Raw genomic sequence first — 10,046 nt, 5'->3', positions numbered from 1 at the left:
TATGGGATTACCCAATATTTAGCGACATAAAAAAAGCAGAAAAAGAAGCAAAAGAAGCAAAAAAAGAAAAAAGGAAGATACAAAGGAAGGAAGAAAACTACAGAAGAAACAAGTAAAATAAAAACAAAGAAAAGCAAAAAGAAAAGGGGAAAATGGAAAAAAGAAAAAAGAATAAAAAGCAAAAGAAAAAGGAAAGAAAGAAAGAAAAATGAGAGAAAATGAAACAGAGAAAGAAAGAAAGAAAGAAAGAAGGAAAGAAAGAAAGAAAGAAAGAAAGAAAGAAAGAAAGAAAGAAAGAAAGAAAGAAAGACTAGAGAAAAAGAAGCAGTGAAAGAGAAATAACAGAAGAAAGAAAGAAAGAAAGGAAGAAAGACAGAAAGAAAAAGAAAAGGTGTAAGAAGGAGAGAAAGAAAATAGGGAATAAAGGAAAATAAAGAGTAATAGGAAAGTGAAAGAGAGTAAGAATAAAGAAAGAAAAAGAAAGGAAAATAACAGAAAGAGAAAACGAGAAAAGTGAAAGAGAGAAAGAAAGAAAATAGAAGACGCAAAGAATGGAAAAAAGAAAAATGACAAAAAAAAACGAAAAAAAAATTGAAAAAAAAGAACGAAAGAAACTTCAGCTGGAGATGTTAAATTAAAGATCATACACAGGTTCCAAGAGTAAGTAAAGAGCAAATTCAAGCAATAAAAGGAGCCATAAATACTCTTTAAATACTCTTAATTATTCCACGGAATAATTTGCTTTTGTTTACGAAAGTCTTTCTATCTAGCAGTGGAACTGTGTCAGTTACCAGGTCACAGTGTGACGAAAATGTTGACATCAAATATTAAACGATTTAGTGAAGTTAACAGAGACTGATATGTCTCTTTCACGTTATACATTGCTTTAGTTTCAATACAGTGGAGGCGCAATGGCCCAGTGGTTAGGGCAGCGGACTCGCGGTCATAGGATCGCGATTTCGATTCCCAGACCGGGCGTTGTGGGTGTTTATTGAGCGAAAGCACCTAAAGATCCACGAGGTTCCGGCAAGGGATGGTGGCGAATCCTGCTGTACTTTTCCACCACAACTTTCTCTCACTCTTACTTCCTGTTTCTGTTGTGCCTGTAATTTCAAAGGGTCAGCCTTGTCACACTGTGTCACGCTGAATATCCCCGAGAACTACGTTAAGGGTACACGTGTCTGTGGAGTGCTCAGCCACATGCACGTTAATTTCACGAGCAAGCTGTTCCGTTGATCGGATCAACTGGAACCCTCGACGTCGTAAGCGACGGAGTACTAACAACAACAACAGTTTCAATACGCGGTCCCAGATCAAATCGTTTACCAGACAAATGCTTCTCCGAAGTTTCCTATCTTTATTCATTCTATCTTCACTAGGTGTGAAGTGAGGAGAAGGTGGTAAGAGTAAAGTGTTGAGCCCGAGAGAACCTTCCAGAGAGATGAGCCTACGATTTGCTTTCAATGTTACTGCGTTTTATTTCACACTGCTAACATTTTACATCGCAATCATCGAGAAAAAGCACAACCTTCACAAACCTCATTTCATCTATCTTCCCTTGTATCTCGTTAATCGTTTAAAATTTAGTATAAGGCTAGCAATTTTAAGAGGGAAGATACTATCTAGTGCTTGACTTATATTTTATTTCATCGACATTGGAGAGATGAAAAGCAAAGTTGACCTGAGAACGTGAACAACAGAAGGAAATGGCGCAAGGCATTTTGTCCGATGTTATTTTCGATTCTGCCAGCTTCCCGCCACGTGTTTCATTAATAATGGCTTCTGATTTAGGTGCAAGGCCAGGAATTATTTGGATGGGGGAGAGAATTACTCGATATCATCAACCCCAGTTCTTGACTGGTACTGTATTTTATCAACTAAGAAAGGCGAAGTTGAACCTTAGCGGAATTTGAATTCAGAGCTCAAAGCATAAAGAGCTGAAAGCATAAAGAGCTGAAAGCATAAAGAGCTGAAAGCATAAAGAGCTGAAAGCATAAAGAGCTGAAAGAAATACAGTAAAGTATTTTGTCCGACGCTCCGTCGATTCTGCCAGCACACCACCTTATGCGTAATGCTCTCCAGGGTATTACACGATAAATTTGTCGATTATATCTTGGACGTTCTTGTCGGAATATTTGGTCTGTCCTGACAGGAATTATCCAGAAAAGAATTTATCTCTAATTTTATACCTGGAAGAATTGTATGTCATAGTAGAAAAATAAATATGCCTGTCCAAATTCCTCACCAAGGTCAAGGTATCATGACAGCACAATTCTTTCTTGTTTCTAGGCGATCCATGAAATAAAGATGGTAAAATAATAGTACTTTCTATGAGATCCTGCATAATAGACAAAATAAACAGATGACCAATAAGTCTTTGATTCTGTGGAACTCAAAAATGTCCTTGATAGTATCCTACATAATTGAAATTATTTACCTTAACTGAAAGAGAATCATCATCCCATTGCTAAAATAATTGTTCTACGATATGCAAGTTGTTTGCTGCCTTCTTTTATTACTGTTTGAACAACCTTGTATTACAGTATAGAAATAGTGTATATCATAACATTAAAGAGTGTACTCTTGTTAATTAGTTTAAGATTAATGATCAATCTTAGTTGACGTTCTCGTACTCCTTATGGATAGAATAAAGTGTAATTCTTTGAGTCAAAATTGAGGGTCAGTAATATTAAATTTGATCAATGGAGGTCTCAATATGGAAGGTAAATACGGACTTGATACTTAGAAGGATATTTATATCAATATTTTCTAAAAGTCATTGCTACATCATAATTTGGTAAGTTATATCGTCTTTGCCCATTGTTTCTGTCTCTCTTAAATACGATATTGACTACTGGTGTTGGAATATATCCTGCTGCTCTCTATTGAATTCGTACTCATTTTCCTAACATTTTATACACGGAAACGTAAACGTTTTTTTGTGTTGATCTGATTTAAAGTAGTTAGAATTTGAGGAATACAACTGCCATTACTCAGATTCTGGAATCTAATATGAATAGAATCGTTTTAGAATCAATGATGTAAAGCTTGTTAGATTGTCGAGGTTCTTCTCCATTAAGACAATATATTGCTCGTGCGACATTAGCTTTTGTCATGAAAACGAAAATATAACAGCCTACGATTTAAAACATCAGATATCTGAGTTACCACTGAGGAAAAGTATTGTGTTGTAAGATCTAATGCTATCTTGGAAGTGTTTGTAACTTGGATTTCTTGGTTTATTCCTTATATTACGGTGATATGGTGCTGTTTATCTTTGGTTATGCAATACCATTTTACTCTTGTGAAAACAGAGGAACTCTCTGGTGAGAATATTTGGCATTTCAAAGTTTGTAATAAATATTCATAGATCCACATGAATGACGCAGTGAATTTTCTTTGGAAAATAAATGTTGACTCTATTATTTGAAATTCTGATATTCTATTTTGAATAATGTTTATATTTCTTTCTTTTATGTTGATAGTCCTGTTTTCAGATAGTCTCTTATGTTGTAGTCCTGTTTTCAAAATTAGCATTGCTTTCTCCTCTGTTGATACTATTTTCTTCCATTTTTTTCTATTTGAAATAACATTTACATTTCTTTGTACAGATACAAATTTGCTTCCATTCTGAAAGCAATAACAACTCTAGATCTATCTCTAGCAATTAACCTTCTTCTTTCGTAATTCCTCTTGTACTCTTACGCTTATTCTGCTTTGTTTTTTGTTTGTTTGTTTGTTTCGAGCGTTGTCATATTTTCTTCTTGTATTTTATCTTGTTCTCTTTCAGCTATTTTCATACTTTTTATTGGTAGCCTTATTTCTACTTCTTTATGTGTCTCTTGTCATTTTACAGTCTTTATTTCTGTTTCTTTATGAGTTTCCTGCCATTTTACAGTCTTTATTTCTGTCCACTTAACATCAAGCAGTGATTTCTGGTGATAATCACCAATCTAGATTTCTGATATGTAGCTTTTTCTCTGTAACTGAGAACTTGTTCGCCAGTTTCCCTTATATATATTTGTTGTATAAGTAAAAATCTGAGCATTGGATTGCTGATCTCTAGACATCTAGTTGTAGATATTATCTAGCTTTCCTCTGTCGAGCGAATTTCCGCCACTTTTCATCTAAATTTTTTGTATGTGCTATCGCAGTGAATCAAATGCGTAGTGTGAAATGTGGATTATGAGAAACAGGCGCTGAGAGAGAGTGAGAGCTAATTATTGTAAGTTTCCTGGTAGAAAAACAACACTAAAAACCATGCTACAATGTTTACGTGAAAAAATAATGTTACAAAAGTAGATATACTTCTACTTCGGAATTCATAAAGAATATAGAAGCAAATAACCAGAAAAATAAATCTTTGAAATTGAACATTTAAGAAGAAAATGGGCGATCTGCATAATGAGATATTAAACATGAAGTGGATGATATGTGTTACGACATATTAAACAGGACAGTGTATATAATGAGATATAAATTATGTATAAAAAAGAAAACAATTATTTCTACTCTAAATTCTAATTAGCAGGAAAATCGGGAACTTAGCTTGAAAGATTTACATTGCAGAAAGAAACAGCAACAATCTTTTCAAAACAAAATAATATTAATTATATAAAAACGAATAACTTCTACTGAGGTAAACAACAACATTTAAAAAAAATAATAATTTTTACAAAAACAAAATTACTTCTGCTACCAAATTTTTTAAGTATAAGGGGTACTTTGTTCTTTATAAATAAAAAAAAAAACAGGAAAACCTTGTTAATGAATAAATAGACAGGACTGGCTCCAGCCTTACAATATGAACCTTCTTCTTTCAGCTCTTCAATGTGTGCCCTCATCTTCCGGCCTTACAATGTGTACTCCCTTCTGCCAGTCCTACGGGATACGCCCCTTCATTCATCCCTACAGTGAGAGCACTCTTCTCAGTTTTAACTCCTTTTACATCTTCCAACCATCACCCTTATTATACCAGCCAGGTAATTCAATCGGAAAATCATAATAAACTTGCGAACAAGAAATCTTTTCGTTTTATGATCATGCATATCACTTGTAAATTACTGGGTTACATCAGACGAATTTCACAGGCTAGCCGTGTACTCTATTCTCTTGTATTCCGAGTGTCACCTCACCGGCTCTTTTCAATATTAAGTTCTCGTGTTTTCATTTGGATTTTAAAAAGTCATGTAAGTTATCTCTGGCGTCCCCGGGTTTATCGCTATAGACAATCGTCTACTTTGCTTGGTAAGTAGCGCCGGCACTATCAACTGAAATTCGACGATGTGTACAATGAAGTATTAATTTTAACAAAAGCGATTACTTCTAGTGACCTAGAAACATTAACTTATACTTGCGAATTTCTTATATCTTTAAAAGAAAAATATAAATATTGCAACAAGAACGAAAGTGCCATTGAAATGGTTTAGTTCTGATTTGAAAATATAAATTGCACGTCGAAAACGCTCAAAGTGTTGATAGTCTTCCTCTTTGTACTGTCTATATCCAGCTCTAATCCCAGTCGATTGTCCCAGTTTTCAAGAAGGGCAACAAATCGCTGGCAGTGAATTGCCGACCGATCTCATTTGCCTCTTGCATCGTCAAATCATTTGAGAGAGTTGTGAGATATCGAGTAACTCACGAACTGTAAAGTAACAGCCTACTGATTCCCAAACAACATAGCTCCTGAAATGGTAGGTACTGCCTAACACAGCTCCTGCATCACTTTGATGATATTCTAAAGGCTCTAGGAGAGGGTTCCAATGCAGATGTTACCTATCGGGACTTCAGCAAGCCCTTCACAAAGTTGACCACAACATTCTATTCAAGAAAATATCGAACGTTGAAGTCTGAGGAAAAATTTGAAGTGAACTGAATGTTTTCTGGTGAGCAGAACCCAGCATGTTATGATAGTATTCGATCGAGCTCGGCAAGAATCATCAGTGGAGTCCCACAAAGCACACTATTATGACCACTCTTTTTCATTATTTACATCAGTGACATCATAGACATCATAAGTCACAGCAGTATTAGATTTTCGCAGATGACTCTAAGCTTCTGAAGATCGTTAACAGAGCAGGAGACCGAACAGATCTCCAATTGGATCTGTTCGCTGTTATCTCATGGGTGAAAAAACACAATATGCACTAAACGAAAACAAATTTGAATTAATTCACTTTGCACAAAGATGCTGCACTTAAGCTACCACATGGCATCAAACACGTGGCATTAAACACTGTTAGGGATTTTGGAGTAACTGTCGACAACAACTCATGCTGGAGTGCCCACATAAACAATGAAGTCGACATGACAAGTAGAGCGGGTTCGTAGATCCTCAGGGCTTTTTGATTTAGAGACGCTCCTGCCATTAACCTTGTCTTCTCCACCTTCGCCCGTCCTCACGTTGAATACTGTTGTCCACTGTGGTCTCCCTGCACGAAACAAAATATATAAATTGAAAAAACCCCATAGATCGGTCTCAAGGAAAATAGATGAAATGACAGGTCTTGATTATTAGGATCGTCTCGAAAAACTCAAACCTTATTACCGCCAACACCGCCATGAGTGCTATATCATTTGTATAATGTGGAAAAATATTCTGACCGTATTACCCAAATGATGTTGGCTTCAACTTTAAAATTCATCCAAGACTTGATCCCTGTGCCATTCGTCTTCTACTAAAATCATGCTCGCGTCACATTACAACACTAAGACAGAACTATTTCACTTCAACTGGGCCTACTTTCTTTAACATCATACCAAGATACATAAGAGAAGAAAAAAAGATAACATTCAAACGGTTCCTGCATGAATATCTCCAACAAATTCCAGATGAACTACCTACACACGCTTTATCTCTGTAAACTGTAACTCTTTACTCGAATGGGTTGTGATGCCCAAAGAATGACTGTAATATGAAACATAAAATGTTTTTTTCAAATGGTGCTATTAAGTTAGACATGGCCTGTGCCAATTCTGACCGAAACGAGAGAGAGAGAGAGAAATGTGATAAAAATATCTATTAGTGAAACGAGTTTTGCATACATTTCGTCAGTTGAGTTCGTAACAACATAAGACTATGTTTCGCTTACGAGTCATAATAACACAGAAACATATCCTATATTATCTCACGTACTTAACGAATAAAAATTAAAGTTATAATTAATTATTGACACAGTTCTTCCCTCTCACTAGATTTGTTTCTGGCGGACTTTTTAATAGTTGCATTAAATATATAAATAATAATTCACCTTATGTAACCACAATTTACTTCTCTCTGGCTTCTTTCTTTCTCACCCCGCTTCAATAGTTGCATATCATCTATAATGTGGGAATTTACATACTATAAAATAAGTTCTTTTCTCCTTAAAGCTATGTATTTTTAGATATCAGCAAATTTGATCAAAAGTAAAACGTTTCCCTTTCCTTTTGGATTTTCTCTTGATTTATTTTTAATTTGAAATAAACAAAAGGAACCAGTTCCAAAACATTATACACAACGCTAATATTTTCAATTCATTTTGTTTCTCAAGAGACGCTAGCTCAGTTATATTATTTTAATTTAATCGTAATTGCTTCAATAAGTAAATGTTGTTTATGTCTTTTAAAAAAGAACTGGCGATTATGGAAACTGGTTTTACAATAAAATTTTCTTAACTGTATCATTAGAACTTTTTAATGACCCAAATCATCCAAGTCCTCATATATTTTGATGACAAAGCCAGATAGTTTTCTATTGTTGTTGTTCAATGTGATTATTGTGTTCAATAAGCAACATTCAGTGAATTTATTATAGTTTATAACATGAAATTATCTTTATACAATCTTGCCTCTAAGTTCTTCATAACTATCTTTCCAAATAGCATAACTTCGAATGCCAGATATTAACTCAGATATTTCGGTTTTCGTATAATTTACTGTTACAAACTTTACCGATTATCCTTTGTCCAATGTGGGAAAAAATGAATCTCTCTCCCCGAAATTCAGACTCATCTCCCTAAAAGTTTATTTCCATTCATTGACACGTACCACCATCTTTTTTATGAGATTATATGTTGAATTTGGTACTGGTTTCAAATTTTGGCACAAGGCCAGCAGTTTCAGAGGAGTGAGCAAGTCGATTAAATCGACACCAGTGGTCAGTTGGCACTTATTTGAACTCTGAACGTAAGGATGGACGAAAAGCTGCTAAGCATTTTTCCTGGAGTGCTAACAATTCAGCCAGCTTACCACTTTAAATGTTGAATTTATATTAACACTGAGTTGTTAGATGTAAGAATATTTTCTCAAAGAGAGCCAAATTATAAAGAGTCACCAGTTAATAATATCTATGGAATGACTTTCCAGCACTTTAATGTAATCTAAACGAATCAGTAGAGCGACAGACGAAATATCCTGATATTTAGTCACGTCCTTTGCGTCTCAAATTCAATGCTCGCTAATGTTGGGCAGTAATTTCGATCTCGAAAGAACATGGTTCTGAAGCAGCCTTCTTAACCAGACGATTAACCTTGCAACTTTCTTAACCAGGTGATTAACACGAGAAATCTCGGTTTCTCTTCTAACAACGTCTCCGTCGTCTATGAAATGAACAATTTCCATCGGTCCAATTATATTCGTCAATTCTGTATTTTATTCCTTACTTGTGTAGTCTTTGTGTTCTATAATTGTATTATCAAATACGTAGAAACAAATAATTTGATTAGACGAGCCAAGTTAATAATAATAATAATAATAATAATAATAATAATAATAATAATAATAATAATAATAATAATAATCGAAAATCTTTTGGCGACATTTGCAGAAGACAATTTTCCATTAGTAATTAAGTGTGAAACAGTGATTCGAAGAACATATAAAAACCACTCAAAGTTCGGTAACCAATCGTTGGCTTTTTCTATTTCTTCACTTACTTTGTTTTTCTCATTTATGTGTTCTTCACGTCTTTTTTCACACCAACTTTAAATTACAAAGAATGTATTCTAGATTAGATTAACCATCGGGAGTTCTATTCATAGAAATACATATTTGCGTGGCAATTAAATAATTAACAATACTTGTTAATAAATCTTTTAAACATAAAGTCACATGGTTTTATCGCGGTTGTTTAGCACCAAGTTGGTCCTGATCGATCAGATGTACAACGGAAGCTATTCCAGTTGTGACCATCTCGACTTTATTATATATCTGAAAGCATAGTATACTCAAAACTCACTTATCCTATACATCCTTAAGTGGAATGTGGGTTGAGTATGATTTGGCTGTTATTTCTTGCAGGTTACTGTTGTTGTTTAGTCCAGGTCATCCTTGACAAAATAGATCTATGTTCAAAAACTTTTCGGCCGTGACCATACTCGTCATGTTTACATTGTCCCGTGTGCCCTTCCTTTGCTTTAAGGCATTAAGGTGTGATTTTTTAGAGAAATTTTGCTGCTATTTTTTAACAGGGCAAACGAACAGGTGAGAGATATAATAAAGTTAGTTACCCGTCGCTCGTAAGCAAGTACTACCTAGTGACATGTACCGTGCTTTCGCTGATTGTTTTAGATGTCTATGTAGTTGTGAACAGACATAGAAACTTTGTCGACCCTCTTAACCTCGTCCCAGCGGAACATTAAGGATGGGACTACTAGAGAGGAAGAGGTCTGAAGCTGCTCTAGGTTGCTACTAACTTCCAGTTGTCTAGACAGGAGCAACTTGACATGAAGTGTTTTGCTCGATGATACCATGTGAGACTTGGTCCAGGAATCGAACCCATTACCTTATGATCCTGAGCTCAGCACCCTAACCGCTTGGCCACGCTCCTCAACATACATACATTCATACATACACACATATTAGAGTGCAAGAAGTTTACTTCCCAATCACATAGTTCCGGATTCAGTCCCAATCCGTGACACCCCAGGCGAGTGTCTTTTACTCTAGCCTCGGGCCGACCAAAGCCATGTGAGTAGATTTGGTTGACGGAAACTGAAAGAAGCCCGTCTTATATATATATATATATATATATATATATATAAAAGATAAATGATATATCAGTGTGT

This window comes from Octopus bimaculoides, chromosome 11, assembly GCF_001194135.2.
Source record: "Octopus bimaculoides isolate UCB-OBI-ISO-001 chromosome 11, ASM119413v2, whole genome shotgun sequence".
NCBI lineage: Eukaryota > Metazoa > Mollusca > Cephalopoda > Octopoda > Octopodidae > Octopus > Octopus bimaculoides.
The sequence above is the reverse complement of the archived record's forward strand: the minus strand, read 5'-3'. Positions refer to the sequence as shown.